This window comes from Notechis scutatus, chromosome 4 (genome assembly GCF_049901735.1).
Source record: "Notechis scutatus isolate UNSWTSFEM ecotype Mainland chromosome 4, rNotScu1.2, whole genome shotgun sequence".
Classification (NCBI taxonomy): Eukaryota; Metazoa; Chordata; class Lepidosauria; order Squamata; family Elapidae; genus Notechis; species Notechis scutatus.
The window spans coordinates 158,831,835-158,848,099 of record NC_142012.1 but is presented as its reverse complement, the minus strand read 5'-3'; the positions used below and the strand labels follow the sequence as shown (position 1 = coordinate 158,848,099).

General features: G+C 44.6%; 1 long non-coding RNA gene across 2 annotated transcripts in view; it reads right to left on the bottom strand.

Annotated features, from left to right (window-relative positions):
• Positions 1 to 16,265, bottom strand: part of LOC148130976 (uncharacterized) — a 224,504-nt gene that overhangs the window by 121,792 nt on the left and 86,447 nt on the right. For both annotated transcript variants that reach the window (XR_015749530.1, XR_015749529.1), the window contains exon 2: positions 15,887 to 16,183. This is a non-coding gene — a long non-coding RNA (uncharacterized LOC148130976). The remainder of the gene's footprint in view (positions 1 to 15,886; positions 16,184 to 16,265) is intronic.

Sequence of the window (16,265 nt, the reverse complement as noted above, 5' to 3'; positions counted from 1 at the left end):
AATGAACTGACTCCAGTGCCAGCAAATTTAGGATTTGGTTCATCAGGGTATTAAAATATCCCTAATCCGGATTAGATGGTTTTGCAGGAAATTCTGCAAAGCAGATTAGAAGCCTTACTTCTCTCCTAAAAAGGCACAAATTCTTATTATCAGTGATAGCGTGGACCAATCTATCTCTTATGTTTCTTTTTGTCCACCTTGTTTGAAAGTGTAGTAGTTAAGATTCCACTACAATAAGTCTTCTTTAACTTGGCTTCACCAATTTCACCAAAATCCTACCTAACCTTCCTGGAAAAAAAACATCTGCAAATTCATCCTTACTTCCAAGCAAGACATTTAGACAACAGGGTGCATTTTAACCCAACAGATTTCACCTCCAATTCATCTTCCAATCTGCTCCCCACTTTGCTAGTTTTTCATTCCTTTGAATAAATCACAGCAATTCTTTTTTGTTTTCTTAAAGAGCAACTTGTAATTCTGAAAATGCCATGCAATGCAGCAGCAGGAGGATTATTTGTTTATTGACAGCCAGGGGGGTGTTCACAAGTTGTGGCCCAAAAGATCTAAATCAGGGGTCACGTGCTGGTCCTGCCCCCTCCCAGCTTAGCAAAAGGGGGAAAAGTCCCGATACATCATGTGACGCCGCTCTGTGACGATGTGAGTTTGACACCCCTGGTCTAGATGAGGGGCATGACTGGGATCAAAGCTCCCCCTGGTTTTCTTTATGTGTGTTGCATGTATGGCAAGGCTTTGATCTCACCATGTTAACTTTTTTTTAATGTACTGCCAACTCATAAAACATTCCTACGCCTGTTTTAGAAGTTGCCATTAAAAAAAAAGGGGGGGGAGAGGAAATCTGGAAGAACAGTTGAAAGCAAAAGTACCTTCCAACTCTTATCTTTAAAAGATTGTAACTAAAATACCAGAGTTTTTGCCTGCAAATAATTTAATTGGAGAACATGGATGATGACACCCATCCTGTGAATGGCTCAGTTGGATAATCCGGTTTATGAGACACCCAGGGGGAGGTGGGAAACAGGGTCACAGGGAACTGTAAATTATATATGCCAGAGTTGGCTTCATACAGGGCAATGCCAGTAAGTCGCCTCTAATAAATCCTTTGAAGTTTGACTCGAGAATCATGATTTAATTAGGACGATTGCTGGAATCCTGACACATACTCTGTAAACACTCCTCTTGAATGCTATCCACTGCCTGAAAAGAAAGGCGGTAAAGAGGGACATATTCCTAAGCAACTATGTCCAAATAGACTAGGGGTGTCAAACTCAAGGCCCATGGGCTGCATCTGGCCTGCGGTGCCACCTTGGAAACAATGAAGGACCGGCCTGCAGTGCCTATGCCAGTGAAAATGGAGCTTGGAAGGGCCACATGAAGCCCTCCGGAGCTCTGTTTTCACTGGCAGAGGGTTGCAGGAGACCGTCCCAGCCTAAAACAGAGCTCGGGAACCCGTTTTAGCTGGCAGAGCGCTCGGGCCACAGGTGCCCCAGACACAAGTGATGTCAAACTAATCACGGCCACCCTGGCCACACACACACACACACACATACACCCAGTGGCCCCAATGTCAAACACAAACCTGATGCGACCCTCAATGAAATCAAGGTTGACACCCCTGAAATAGACCTTTGCTGGAGCAGCGTATCCCACCTTTAGACTTGAACTGTTGCCAGAAGATGGTCGTGATCTTAAATTTATTGGCTGCCCAGTGCCAATAGGTTCTTTAATTCCTTACTGGTTCCTTCTGGGTTCTTCTGCAACAGCTCAACAGGGCTGCTTTTTGGAAATATGAGTCCCATTTGGTTATTTCAAAGCAGGGCCGCTCGACTATGATAGCTCTTGACTATCATTCTCCCCCAACAGCTGCAATCCATTTTCTTTCCTTACCAAAATTGGGACAATTCCAGATGAATGGGCTGGATAAAACCCTGCCATAAAGTCCAAAGAACATAACTGAGCTTTTGAAGATGATGGAGCAGTGATGGAGCCATCTCATACTTTGATCGTAAACCGGCAAAATGGTTTCAACCCACTATACCCACCTGGGCTTGCAGGGTTCTAATTCTAATATAACGTTGGGTCTATTTGGGCTTCAAAATAAATCATATTGATTTGTATGGCTCATTCTCCTCCTCACCTAAATCAAGTTCTAGCTGTCTTGCTTCGACAGCCAGAAAGTTTGGTTTCACACATAGATTTAAAAATACGTTGTTCAGAAGGTACCTTCTTCTAAGGAAAAACACTCAGGATGTACTAGTAAGGATTACACCAGAGGTGGTTATTCAGCAGGTTCTGACCAGTTCTGGAGAACCGGTAGTGGAAATTTTGAGTGGTTCAGAGAATTGGCAAATATCACCTCTGACTGGCCCTGCCCCCATCTATTCTCAGCCTCCCGAGTCCCAGCTGATCGGCTGGGTCTTCTTTTGTTGCCCTGCACAGGAGAACAGAGCTGGAAAGCAGGTTAGTGGGGTGGGGAGGGAATGGGGATTTTACAGTATCCTTCCCCTGCCACGCCCAGCAAGCCACACCATGGCCACAGAACCGGTAGTGAAAAATTTTGATTCCCACCACTGGATTGCACCTATCCTGGTGCAATCATTTGATAGTCCCATTGATACAAACTTATGCATTAATTAAGGTCACACAATATCTTAAACCCTTTTGCCTGGACTAACGGAACAGAATGATTGGAGTCACGTATCAACTTGTGTCTAAATTTATAAGCCTAGTTCACATGCCATGCTAAGACAAGCTGTCCAACTCCATTTCAGCCTAGTCTAGTGTGAGTCAACTGGCCAGGTCCGGATCTGGGCCTTCTAATTGACTGAAATCCCAAAGAGGCAATCAGACTTTTTTTGTTTTTTCATGAAGACGTTTCATTTCTCATCCAAGAAGCTTCCTCAGTTCTGACTGAACCACGGAGAAGCTTCTCGGACGAGAGGTCAAATGACTTCAGGGAAAAACAAAGTTCAGCTGCCTCTTGAAAAAGCACCTTTGGGACAACCAAGACCCCTGGATGACTGAGAATCTCCGTAGACAATTGACTGAAATCCACCAGCAAGGAAAGCATTTGCCTGGTTTGGTTGTACCCCTAAAAAGCCTGCTTAACTCCCCTTGATTGTGATGGGACTTTGAATACCAAGAAACACTCAAAGCTAATAGCACCCAGTTGCAATTTCTGAAATGCAGACGGTTGTTGGTTCTTGGGACTAAGGTCAGTTTTGCAAAACCGCTCCAGCTTGCTGCAGCTGAACACTCACGATGGAAAACAACAAGGAAAAACCCCCTAAGGTTGTTGAGAACCTCTGGCTGAAATCAGAGGGACCAATTGGAGTGTAGGAGGTACTGTTTTCCTAGTCAGGCCTTGCATAACACATGGAGACCACATCTCCTCTGGTTCCATTTGCATCTACCTTCCTGAAAACCTTTTTCCTTCCTTCCCATTGAAAGAACTCCCCTTACGGATAAGCAAGGCAGTTGGTCCAAATCAAAACAACTCCCTCAGTCCAGTGGTTTGTCTCAAGTTCCATCTTCACTCAACCTTCCATCCAGAAATGACAGTGTACACAGCAAACGAGATAACCATGCTGGGTTTCGTATCACAAATGACTAGTCGAACACTTTCCAAGTGTTTAGGACTGCGTAATATATCGGCGGATTATGCGAGCAGATCCCAGTAAGGTGGCCTTCTGCAGCTGACCAATTGTGATCTTGTCAGCGCCAATTGTTTTTAAGTGCTTGCCTAGGTCTTTAGGCACAGCACCCAGTGTGCCAAATACCACTGGAACCACCTGCACTGGTTTATGCCAGAGTCTCTGCAGTTCGATTCTCAAGTCCTGATATCTGGTAACTTTTTCAAGTTGTTTCTCGTCGATTCTGCTGTCACCAGGTATGGCAATGTCCCACACTTTTTTCTTCTCCACAATCGTGTTGTGTTCCAAAATTTTGTCTGTCTGTATTCGGAAGTCCCACAGTAGTTTTGCATGCTCATTTTGGACCACTTTTTCAGGCTTATGATCCCACTAGTTCTTTACTACAGGCAGATGCATAGTGTTTGAGAAGTGAAGTATTATTAAGTCGGAACTGAAGTATTTATTATTATTATTATTATTATTATTATTATTATTATTATTATTATTATTATTATTATTATTATTATTATTATTATTCTTCGCACAGTCAGCCAGATGATTAGACTGGCTTTGGCATTTTTGTCTACCAATCGAGTCCTTACCAGGGACCTGGGATAGGCAGATCTGGATGTTTGATGGTGTTATTGCCACAGGACAGAAGCTGTTCCAAGTAAGGCTGCCTTCTGCAATTGACTGATGGCAAATTTGTCAATGCCTATGGTGTTCAAGTGATGCTCCAGTTGTTTTGGAACTGCACCCAAGGCACCTATAACTATTGGTACTACCCTTGCTGGCCTTTGCCATAGCCGTTCTATTTCTATTTGTAGGTCTTTATACTTTGTTATCTTCTCCAGTTCTTTTTCTTCTATTCTGCTGTCTCCAGGCACTGCCACATCCACTATCCAGACTTTTTTTGTCTTTCTTATAGATGACTGTTAAGTCTGGGGTGTTATGTAGCAGGTGCCTGTCTGGATTCTGAAGTTCCAGAGCAATTTAACTTCTTCATTTTCTATGACTTTTTCTATTTTATGGACCCACCAGTTCTTGCTTACAGAGAAATGATATTTCTTGCAGATCTTCCAATGCACCATTGTTGCTACTTTGTCATGCTTGTAGTCAGTTTGTACAATTATTATTATTATTATTATTATTATTATTATTATTATTATTATTATTATTATTATTATTATTATTATTATTATACCCAAAAACAACAGTGTACACAGCAAATGAGATAACTATGCTGGGTGTCATATCACAAATCACTAGTCGAACACTTCCCAAGTGTTTAGGACTCCATGATGTATCGATGGATTATGCGACCAGATCCCAGTAAGGTGGCCTTCTGCAGCTGACCAATGGTGATCTTGTCAGCGCCAATTGTTTTTAAGTGCTTGCCTAGGTCTTTAGGCATGGCACCCAGTATGCCGAGTACCACTGGAACCACCTGCACTGGTTTATGCCAGAGTCTCTGCCGTTCGATTCTCAAGTCCTGATATCTGGTGACTTTTTCAAGTTGTTTCTCGTCGATTCTGCTGTCACCAGGTATGGCAATGTCGACGATCCACACTTTTTTCTTCTCCACAATCGTGATATCCGGGGTGTTGTGTTCCAAAATTTTGTCTCTCTGTATTCGGAAGTCCCACAGTAGTTTTGCATGCTCGTTTTCGATCACTTTTTCAGGCTTACGATCCCACTAGTTCTTTGCTACAGGCAGATGCATTGTGTTTGAGAAGTGGTATTATTAAGTCGGAACTGAAGTATTATTATTATTATTATTATTATTATTATTATTATTATTATTATTATTATTATTATTATTATTATTATTAATTATCATTACTATTACTATAATTGAGGGAAGGAAGAGAATGAAAACTTGGAAAGGCTGCTCAAGCAAGACTTAACCCGATCGGACTTTGTTAAAACTGCTTGACGATCCCCTTCTTTGCCTGAGAATGAGGCGAAACGAGGTTAGGAAAACTAGGAAAGTGAAGAAAGCTAGAATAAGGTGGGGAAAGGTACGCGTCATTAGATCTTGTCCACCAAGACTTAAGATAGGCAGAAAGGGTTGCCATGCAAGAGACAAACAGTAGCTTCTGAAATATGACCATGTTCCCCCTTTATCAGCTGTAGCCAGGATGCTTCTGTTTGCTGTTCCAACGGGGAGCTCACTGACCAGTTCCATCCGTCCTCTCTTTAGCCCCATGACAACTATCTCCCACATCAAGACATCTGGGCTGCAGCTCAGGAAAACAATTCCAAAATAAAATTGGCCTCAGATTAATGCTCTGGTCTAGAGTGACAGCTTCTCTGGAATTTGGCTCTTCGGTTCTGGTCCCCAGACCCTGAGAAGAGAAGCCGAACCAAGAACGCTGAAGAAACGGGGGCCTCTTCTCTCCATTGAGATAGGATGGGTGGAAAAATAAGCAAGAGGTAGAAATTCTTCCCAGCGTGGAAAAACGGAACGGGGAGAAGATTTTGCTCTCCTGGTTCTCTTACCCAAAATTCATCACAGCCCAGTCCAAAGAAACAGCTGCTTTTTTAAATGCAGATTTAATCCCTGGGCTTTCCTACTCAATCACTATTCTAGGCCCACTAAGCATTAGGTACAGTCACAGACGAGGAAAGCTGTCAGTGGTCAAAACTATTCTGAATTGACTAGCTTCCTGGAAGGGGTTCACCCAGAGGTGGGTATTCAGCAGGTTCTGACCAGTTCTGGAGAACCGGTAGCGGAAATTTTGAGTAGTTCGGAGAACCAGCAAATCCCACCTCTGACTGGCCCATCTATTCTCTGCCTCCCATTGAGTCCCAGCTGATCGGCTGGGTCTTCTTTGGTTGCCTTGCACAGGAGAACGGAGCTGGAAAGTAGGTTAGTGGGGTGGGGAGGGAATGGGGATTTTGCAATATTCTTTGCCAGGAGTGGGGAGGGAATGGGGATTTTACAATATCCTTCCCCTGCCATGCCCTCCAAGCCACACCCACAGAACTGGTAGTAAAAAAAAAAAAAATTGAATCCCACCACTGGGTTCACCCATTGCTCCAATCCCAAACCTGGCTACTTTGCTTCAATGTGGGAATCCAACTTAACTGTGTGTTTTTTTTTCTCCAATAGTCAAAAATCATGGTTTAGTGCCACACAAGACACAGCCAATCTCTGAAAAGCAGTTGCATCATCACTAGGAGGAGTTCCCTGCCCAATTGTCTGTCCAGTTGCAGAGAGGAGTCCTTAATCAGAGTGGGAAGGGAACTTGTAGGTCATCTAGTCCAACCTCCCGCCCAAGCAGGAGGCCCTACACCATTTCGGACAAATGGCATCCAATAGCAATAGCACGTAGACTTATTTCACAGTACTTTACAGCCCTTCTCTAAGCAGGTTACAAATGCAGCCTATTGCACACACACACACCCCCAACCATCTGGATCCTCATTTTACTGACCTCAGAAGGATTAGCAAATTAACAGAGTTGGAAGGGACCTTGTAGGTCATCTAGTCCAACCCCCCCCCCAACCCAAGCAGGAGATCCTTACCCCAGGGGTCTCCAACTTTGGCAACTTTAAGACTTGTGGACTTCAACTCCCAGAATTCAAAATAAAACTGGCTGAGGAATTCTGGGAGTTGAAGTCCACAAGTCTTAAAGTTGCCAAGGTTGGAGACCCCTGCCCTACACCATTTCTGACAAATGGCAGTCCAATCTCTTCTTGGACTGGATGGAAGGATGGAAGGCTGAGTTAACCTTGAGCTGGCAGAGACTCGAACTGCCAAACTCTTGGCAGTCGACAGTCAGTAGAATCAGCCTGCAATACTGCATTCTAACCACTGGGCCACCAAACTAGGTAACATCACTCATGTTAGTGCTGTTAGTGCCGATGACCAGCACTGATGATGTTGCCTAGTTCGGATAATGAAACATCTGCAACAAAACAACCAAGCTCAGAGAGCACCAAGGACCCTCGTGTCGACCCTGAGCCACAAATATTCTCCTTTATTGGTTGGAACAGAGGCTGCTTTGGAAAGGACTGGTAGCTTGTTTGCTATCTGTCTTTCTCTAGGAAGGTCTCCTTCCTAAAAGTAGCTGAGTTCTTTTAAGGGTTCTTTGTGTTCTAAGAGCAGGGGTCGGATTCTACCAGTTCGCACCTATTCGCTAGAACCGGTTGTTAACATTCTAAGCAGTTTGGAGAACCGGTTGTTAGAAGGAATTACTGGGCTAATCCTGTAAGGAAGGCAGGAAGGAAACATTCTGGTGTTTCTTACAGAAACTGCCTCTCCGTTAACCCTTATTACATTCTTGGCAGGACTAGACTTCCTGTCTCAGGAACTTCTCTGGAGTTTCCCCCCCTCCTTTTCTGGTACTTTGCTTGTGTGGAGTGACCATTCAAAGTTACAATGGCACTGAAAAAAGTGAGTTATGACCATTTTTCACACTTACGACTGTTGCAGCATCCCCACAGTCATGAACGGCCAGGCAAGGAGATGCGTGCCTCGATGTCAGTGACATTGAGTTGGCCACACCCAGCCAATAACATGACCACCAAGCCACACCCACCAACTTAGCCATGCCCACAGAACCGGTTGTTAAAAAATTTGAGTTCCACCCTTGCCTAAGAGTCAGAAGAAACTCCCCTTTTGCTCTTTCTTTCCATACTTACTGGCTGAAGAAAGCAAAGCAGATCTAAACCCTGCCTAGTTTCTTTCCTAGAACTTCCAAAACGTCCAGTGATTTTGGCAGATTGGAGAAAATCTGACGAAAATCTGAGCTAAACAGCTGCAGGTCACCTTCTGTTCCACATCAATGGTCCAGTCGTGGGATTCAAATTTTTGTACTACAGGTTCTGTGGGCGTGGCTTGGTGGGTGTGGCAGGGGAAGGATATACCGCAAAATCCCCATTCCCTCCCCACCCCTCTAACCTGCTTTCCAGCTCCGTTCTCCTGTGCAGGGCAACCAAAGAAGACCCGGCCAATCAGCTGGGACTCGGGAGGCAGAGAATAGATCGGGGCGGGGCCAGTCAGAGGTGGGATTTGCCGGTTCTCAGAACTACTCAAGATTTCCGCTACTGGTTCTCCAGAACTGGTCAGAACCTGCTGAATACCATTTCTGCAATGGTCCAATGGCAATTGCGAGCTCTTGCTCTGGAGAAATTGAAAGACAAGGGATTTTAAGAAGTGAAGGGAAACCTTTAATTGCTCATGACAGTTTGAGCTCCTTAACTCTTTTCTAGACACCCAATCTTTTTACAAGGTCTTTTGTGTCTCGTGTTCTAGAACTTCCAACAGATATCTTCTCTCCCTCCCTAATTCTTGTTATCCGATTACTTAAAGGAAAAAAAAAACCTGGATTAATGGTTGGATGTCTGTTAGTTCCTTTTTCTTGCTTTAAAAAAAAAAGGCTTCAAAAGACCGTGTAACATAAATAGCGATCGATCCATCTATCTAGGCATAATCTTAATAAACTTCTGCCCTCAAAACGAAGACGCTATAGGGAACTGCACACCAGAACAACTGGGCATAAGGACAGTTTTTCCCCAAATGCCATCACTCTGCTAAACAACGAACTCCCACAACACTGTCAAATTATTTACTAAGACTGTATTACTATTATTCTTCTCATCCTTCCTAGTACCTATCCATTCCCACTTATGACTATAACCATATTGCTTTATATTTATAATTTATATTGTTTTATTTGTTTTCCTAGTATGTTTGATTACGTATTAATAACCTATGTATGATTTGATTGCTTATAGTAACCTATGACTATTACTAAGTGTTGTATCTTATGATTGATGAATGTATTTTATTTTTTCTTTATGTACACTGAGAGCATATGCACCAAAGACAAATTCCTTGTGTGTCCAATCATCATATTGGCCAACAAGGAATCTATTCTATTCTATTCTATTCTATTCTATTCTATTCTATTCTATTCTATTCTATTCTATTCTATTCCTATTCCCTTCCCTTCCCTTCCCTTCTCTTCCTATTCTTCATTCCAATATTCTATTCTATTCTATTCTATTCTATTCTATTCTATTCTATTCTATTCTATTCTATTCTATTCTATTCTATTCTCCATTCCTATTCTATTCTTCCTCTTCCTCTTCCTCCTCCCTCTTCTCTTCTCTTCTCTTCTCTTCTCTTCTCTTCTCTTCTCTTCTCTTCTCTTCTCTTCTCTTATTTTCCGGAGAATTCCGAGGCTGGGTAGAAAGATACCAGCGAACACTGTGGTTTTTCCCCTTGAATGAATTCAGTTAGACAGGGAGAAAAGTGGAGGCTCAGTTCAGCGTTACCGCCTTCCCTCCAAAGTTGGGTCTGTTAGGGATAACATGCTCCAGAATTTCAGAACCAAGGTGGGTTTTTTTTTTTTTAAAAAAAAAAAGAACCAAAAACTCCGTTAGAAACAGACCCCTGAAGGTTTTCAGCTTCTGCTTCTACCAGTGACAGTCGCTTGTCCCCCCCCCCTTTTTTTTTTTTCTCCTTTCTCTTGGAAAGAGAACTTTTGAAGGGCAACGGTCAGGTGGAGGGAGAGAAGGATGTCAGAAGGATGGTTGGGGGTGGGGGTGGAATCGATTCTTTTGATGTCCTCTTCTACGGGGGTGGAAGTAACGGTGCGCTGAGCTCTTCTTTCCCGTTTGGCGCTTTTGTGCCCTTAGCATCTCTCTCTCTCTTACAACTCTGGAGACCACCGGAGAACTTAGGATTGGGATGCCTATGGAGATTCAGGTCATGGTTGTCCCAAAAGTGCTTTTCCAAGAGGCGACTGGACTTTCTCGAAAAAGCACCTTTGAGGTCGGGGTTTAAAACCCCATCTGCAGACCCCAGTCCTGGCCCCTAAGACAGTCCTGGACGGCCGATCAGAATTGGAAAGTCACCTCTGTAGCGCTAAAGGAGAATATTTGCAGCTCGGGGTTTAAACGGGGGGGGGGGGCTTAGTGCTTTTTGAGTTTGGTGGTTAGGGTTACCCGAACTAATATCACCAAGTGCTCAGCAAACAACCAAGCTCCGAGAGCACCAAGAGGCCGCGTTTTTCTCTCGCTTTGGACTCCGCTTAAAAAAAACCGCCGCTCCGGCGAGGGATGCCTGGAAAGGGGAGCCGACTTCACTTCGCAACTGGGCTCGGGGACTTTTGCTTCCTTGAAGCCTCAGAAAAGGGGTAAATGCTCCGCGCAACCTCCGCACTCTCAGCAATTCATGATCCGTTCTCTCTTTTTCTCTCCCTCCCTCTTCTTTCTTTCTTTCTTTCTTTCTTTCTTTCTTTCTTTCTTTCTTTCTTTCTTTTCTTCTTTCTCCCTTTCTTTTCTCCCTTTCTTTTCTTTCTTTCTTTCCTTCCTTCCTTTCTCCCTTCTTTCCTTTCTTTCTCCTTTCTTTCTTTCTTTCTTTCTTTCTTTCTTTCTTTCTTTCTTTCTTTCTTTCTTTCCTTCTTTCTTTCTTTCTTTCTTTCTTTCTTTCTTTCTTTCTTTCTCCCTTTTCTCCCTCTTTTCTTTTCTTTCCTTCCTTCCTTCCTTCCTTCCTTCCTTCCTTCCTTCCTCCTTCTTTCTCCCTTCTTTCCTTTCTTTCTCCCATCTTTCTTTCTTTCTTTCTTTCTTTCTTTCTTTCTTTCTTTCTTTCTTTCTTTCTTTCTTTTCCTTCCTTCCTTCCTTCTTTCTTTTTCTCCCTTCTTTCTTTCTCCCTTCTTTCTTTCTTTCTTAATTCCTTTCCTTCCTTCCTTCCTTCCTTCCTTCCTTCCTTCCTTCCTTCCTTTTCTTTTCTTTCTTTCTTTCTTTCTTTCTTTCTTTCTTTCTTTCTTTCTTTCTTTCTTTCTTTCTTTCTTTCTTCTTTTCTTTCTTTCTTTCTTTCTTTCTTTCTTTCTTTCTTTCTTTCTTTCTTTCTTTCTTTTTTTTCAGGCTGGAAAGAGAAAAGTATCGGCGGAACTAGGGCTAAGCCCCCACCCCCACCCGCCATTCCCCGGTGACCTTCGAGGCCGCAGAGAAGCAGCAGCGCAGACCGAAGGCGCAGAAACCTCCCAGTGAAATCAAGCCGCGGGCCCAGCGAATTCAATGCAAACGGCTCCCCCGCCCCCAGCCCAACACTTCTCCAGATTAAATCTCAAGGTCGAGTAGAAAAGAGCCTCGCGCGTTCACACGCTACTCTTCGCCGCCACCGCTGCCCGGTCGGCCCGCCTCGTCCCTCGGCCATTTTCTTAGCACGTGAGAGAGAGAGGGAGAAAAAAAAAAATCTTAAAAAGAATTTTAGCAAAAGATTAGCTCGCGGAAAATCCGAAGCCGAATAAGCAGGTAACGCGTGCGCACATTAACTACTTCTGAAATGAATACACACACACGTAAACGTACATATTATGTATATATGTATATATACCGGTTCATATACATATATATACACATACATATACCGGTACACACACACGTACATGTGTGTATGTATATGTATTCGATGTATAATATAGGATTATAGATAGATAGATAGATAGATAGAGAGATAGAGAGATAGAGAGATAGAGAGATAGAGAGATAGAGAGATAGATATAGACACACACACACACACATATATACACACACTATATACCCTATGACTATTAAGTGTTGTACCTGATGATTCTTGACTCTTGATGAATGTATCTTTTCTTTTATGTATACTGAGAGCATTTGCACCAAGACAAATTCCTTGTGTGTCCAATCACACTTGGCCAATAAAAGAATTCTATTCTATCCTATTCATACACACACACACACACTATAATGAGATATAGATGATAGATTCTATAGATACTATATACTACTAACTATTATAATACATATTATATACTATATATATTTTAAAAAGAACATTCGGAGAAGGGTTGTGGCGTGCTGCACAAGAAGTCAGTCCCCTCAGAAATCCGGCCAAATGATTTGGCGTAGTTTCAGTGATTCAGGGGTGTCAGTGAGCTCAGCGCGGGCCAACCCCGTGAGGATGTCCAGAGGGGATTGGCACGTGGGCACTGCTCAAGCTGCTTCCCTGCCCTTATGGATTTGGTTTGAATGGTTTTCCCGCTTTTTGCATCTGTGGAAATAATCCCCGAAACAAGAGAACTGAATTAAAACAAGAGAGCAAAGAAAAACGCAAATGGAAAAAGTATGTTTAGAAGGCTTGGCAGAGGTGAAGGAAAGGGCTTCTTAATTCGGCCCTGGTTCTCCCTTCGCTTGCAATGAGCAGTGGCTGAGATAAAAGGCCATTGGCAGGGTGGCACCCACACCCCACACCCATCTGTACCACAAACTGCCAATGGCCCTTTATCTGGACTAAATCATTTTGTCCAAAAGAAGTGGGGGAACCAATTTAAAAGCTAGATAGCTGTTGTTTCTCTTTTACTGAAGATCTCATTTTAACAGGTTTTCTGAGTTGTCTTGCCAGATAATTCTGCCAGGGAAAAAACGAGCTCTTAAATGACATTTCTCCCTCCACCGAAACACACACACACACACATTCGGGAATGTTAACTTGCGTTTTCAATGGCCCACCTATTGGTGGGTACCCAAACGAGTTTCGTTTCAATTATACATTTTTACCAGCCATCGCTAGTCAGGTTTCCTCTGTGGGTCGGTAACACCGATGGATACTCCTGTAATGAAGGGGCAGTTTTCAAATGAAACTTTAGAGCCTTATATTCGCATTGTGGTTCCCCTGCAGGCAAATTCCTAGAAGAAAAGTGAAAAAGAGGCCGGCTTGTCTTTCATATTCCCTCCCGTTCATAAGGGGGGAAAATTAGATGAAAAAAAAAAAAGAAAAAAAAAAATAGGGGGGGGGTATTTCTATTTCAAAACGGCAGGGGGGCTTCCCAAAATTCTAGGAAATGCCCAAAAGTCAAATTATGGGCCGGCGCAGCGTGCAGCAAGACAAATCTCTTTCCTCTACTTTGGCTTTAATTGCTGGTCTTGTTGTTTTGTTAAGTTGGCTGAAGTTTTTTTTTTTTTTTTGCGCAAGGCGCAGAATTCGTCCAGGCGCCTAACCGCGTCGCTCAGGCCCGGCTCTGTAAGCCGACAGGGGACGCTCGCATATCCTACTCAAGCCCCCCCCCCCCCCCTCTCCTCTCCTCTAAGCTCCTTGCAACCTCCGGAAGAAGAGCCGTTGCAAGCTCTCGAGCTTTGCGGGGTGGAGTACGGATCTTTAGTCCTCATGGATAAAAAAAGAGAGAGAGATTAAAGGCGAACTCCTTTCCCTTTTTCTTCTCCTCCGCCATCTCTCTCTCTCTCTCTCTCTCTCTCTCTCTCTCTCTCTCTCTCTCTCTCTCTCCTCCCTCTCTCTCCCCTCTCTCTTTGGTATCAGTTTTTACCCAACTAACGAAAATGGGAAGCTTTTGTCCTTTGAAGTTTACCCTAGAAAGAGATGGTTACATCGGGTTCAGAAATGACATCTTTCGCATGAAATCTGGCATGAAATGGGGGGGGGGGGAGGCAGGGAAGGGGGCAATTTAATTAATAAATGATCTTCCTTAGAGAAAAAAGCTTATCCCTTTTCCTCTCCATCTTAACCAACCAGTAGCTCTCTCTTTCTCTCCTCCCTCTCCCTCAGGTTTCCTCATTAAAGTCATCAAATCCAGAGAAATGAATCCATATTCGAGGCTCTCCCGGTCTCTTATTTACGGACGGCCAGTGACATTAAACATAACATTTATTTTTCCATTGGCGCCCACTTCTTTATTTAAGACAAGGCAACACCGCGCCACTAGAAAACAGGGCCTAGTTTTAACCGCAACTCCTCGCAGGGAAAGACCTGAACGTGAAATATTCCGTTTTTCCCTCGCCCGGTCCCGCCCGCGAGGCTTCACTAGAGAGAGACTAAATAAAATGGCAACAGCCTCACCTCCTTCTCTTCCCCTTCCTTTCCCCCCACCCAACCCAAATCGCTCTTAAAAAGCCTCTTCACCTGTATTTAAATAGCGCGTCTTTAATTATAGCGGTCGGGGACGTATGAGGCTGAAATGAAATTAGTAGTCATTACCAGCCCCTTTAACTCCGTGGTGCTTTTGATCAGCGCTAAATTAGCTTCCCATTTCTAACAAAGACCCCGGAGCCGGCAGTGGGCTGTAAATAAAGACAGCTCGCCTTGCCTTCCACACCTTCTCCCTTGTCAATCACAGCTCCGCCATTCAACCCGAGATTAACCTTTATCTACGGCAGCCTTTAAAATAACCTAAAGTTTAGGCAGGGGAAAATATATATATATATATATACGGGAGACGGGAGGGAGGAAAGGAAAGGAAAGGAAAGGAAAGGAAAGGAAAGGAAAGGAAAGGAAAGGAAAGGAAAGGATCAAAACAGACGCAACTTCGTCCCTGGCGAGGAATCCCCTTTTGCTGGGATATGCAGAACCCGAGCGGTGGGCGACGGGGGGGTTGGATTGGACTGACCATCAGGGGGCGCGAGTGAGCAAGAGCCAGCCTCGGCGCCTGGCACCTCGCCAGCACCTTTTAAAAGCCTTCGCCAGGTAACCCCGCGCTCCCTGGTTTTCCTCTTCCTCCTTTCCGCCCCCGCCCCACTCGCCTCTCCCCCCCTCCGCCCCGCTCTTTCTCCTCTCCGGTCCTCCTCGCCTCCTGCCACCGCTCCATCTGCCTCCGTTCCCTGTTTCCCGGAAGTTCAGGATGCGCCGAGTCAGATTCACACCGAGACCAGGCAGTCGAGTCCCGGGTCACTGACTTTCCCGTTCGGTTTGGCTTTTCGCTTGGGTGTATTTTGCAAAAGCGGTTTTCGCTTTCTTGGGCACTTTTTTTTTTTTTTGAACCTCCCGCTTTTTGTTGAACGCCCTTTCCTCTCCCTCACCTTTACCTTTACCTTTACCTTTACCTTTACCTTTACCTTTATCTCTATCTTTATCTTCCTTCCTTCCTTCCTTCCTTCCTTCCTTCCTTCCTTCCTGATGTGGGGTGCGGGATGGAGAGGGGGAGGAAAAGGAGGATATAGAAAGAAAAGAATTGCCGCGACGGGCACGAATTTGCCAATCCCTCAATCCGGCTTTTCAGCAACTGTCACTTTCAATCCCAACAGGGAAAGGAAGGAAGAACCAGAGAAACCAAAATATGGATATTGTCCAGACAGTCAAAGAGTCCCTGTCTCCCCCCCCCACGATTTCAAAAGGGGGGGTTCACCCCTTTTTTCTTTCTGTACATCTCCTCCCCCCCGTCTCTTCTACCCCCCCCCCCCCCAAGGCGAAGGTGAGAAAAACGCCGACTGGAGTTCGCGACAAAGTTGCTGAAGTTACTTACGGATTCTTTCCAGTCCGGACGGCTGGCTCGGAAACCGTGTGATTGATTGGTCGGAGAATCGCCAAGTCCGCGGGGAAGGGGGCCCTCTCGCGTTCCCCACTCGGCCTCTCCGGGCTCGGGTGCCCTTTTTTCGCCCCCACGGACGCCCGGGCAGATTGCTCGGAAGCTCCACTCGTGCCCTGCCCGTCCTCTTCGCTTCGTCCTCCTCCCTCAGCCCGAACGATTCAGATCGGGGTTTTCTAGCCCCGGTTATCCAGCTTGCCTACACACCCTCCTCCTAGCTTTAAACTGCAGCCCCTAGAATTGGGGGAGCGAGAAGAGAGAGAGAGAGAGAGAGAGAGAGGGGAGAGGGGAAAATCGTTTATGGTATGGCTTAAAA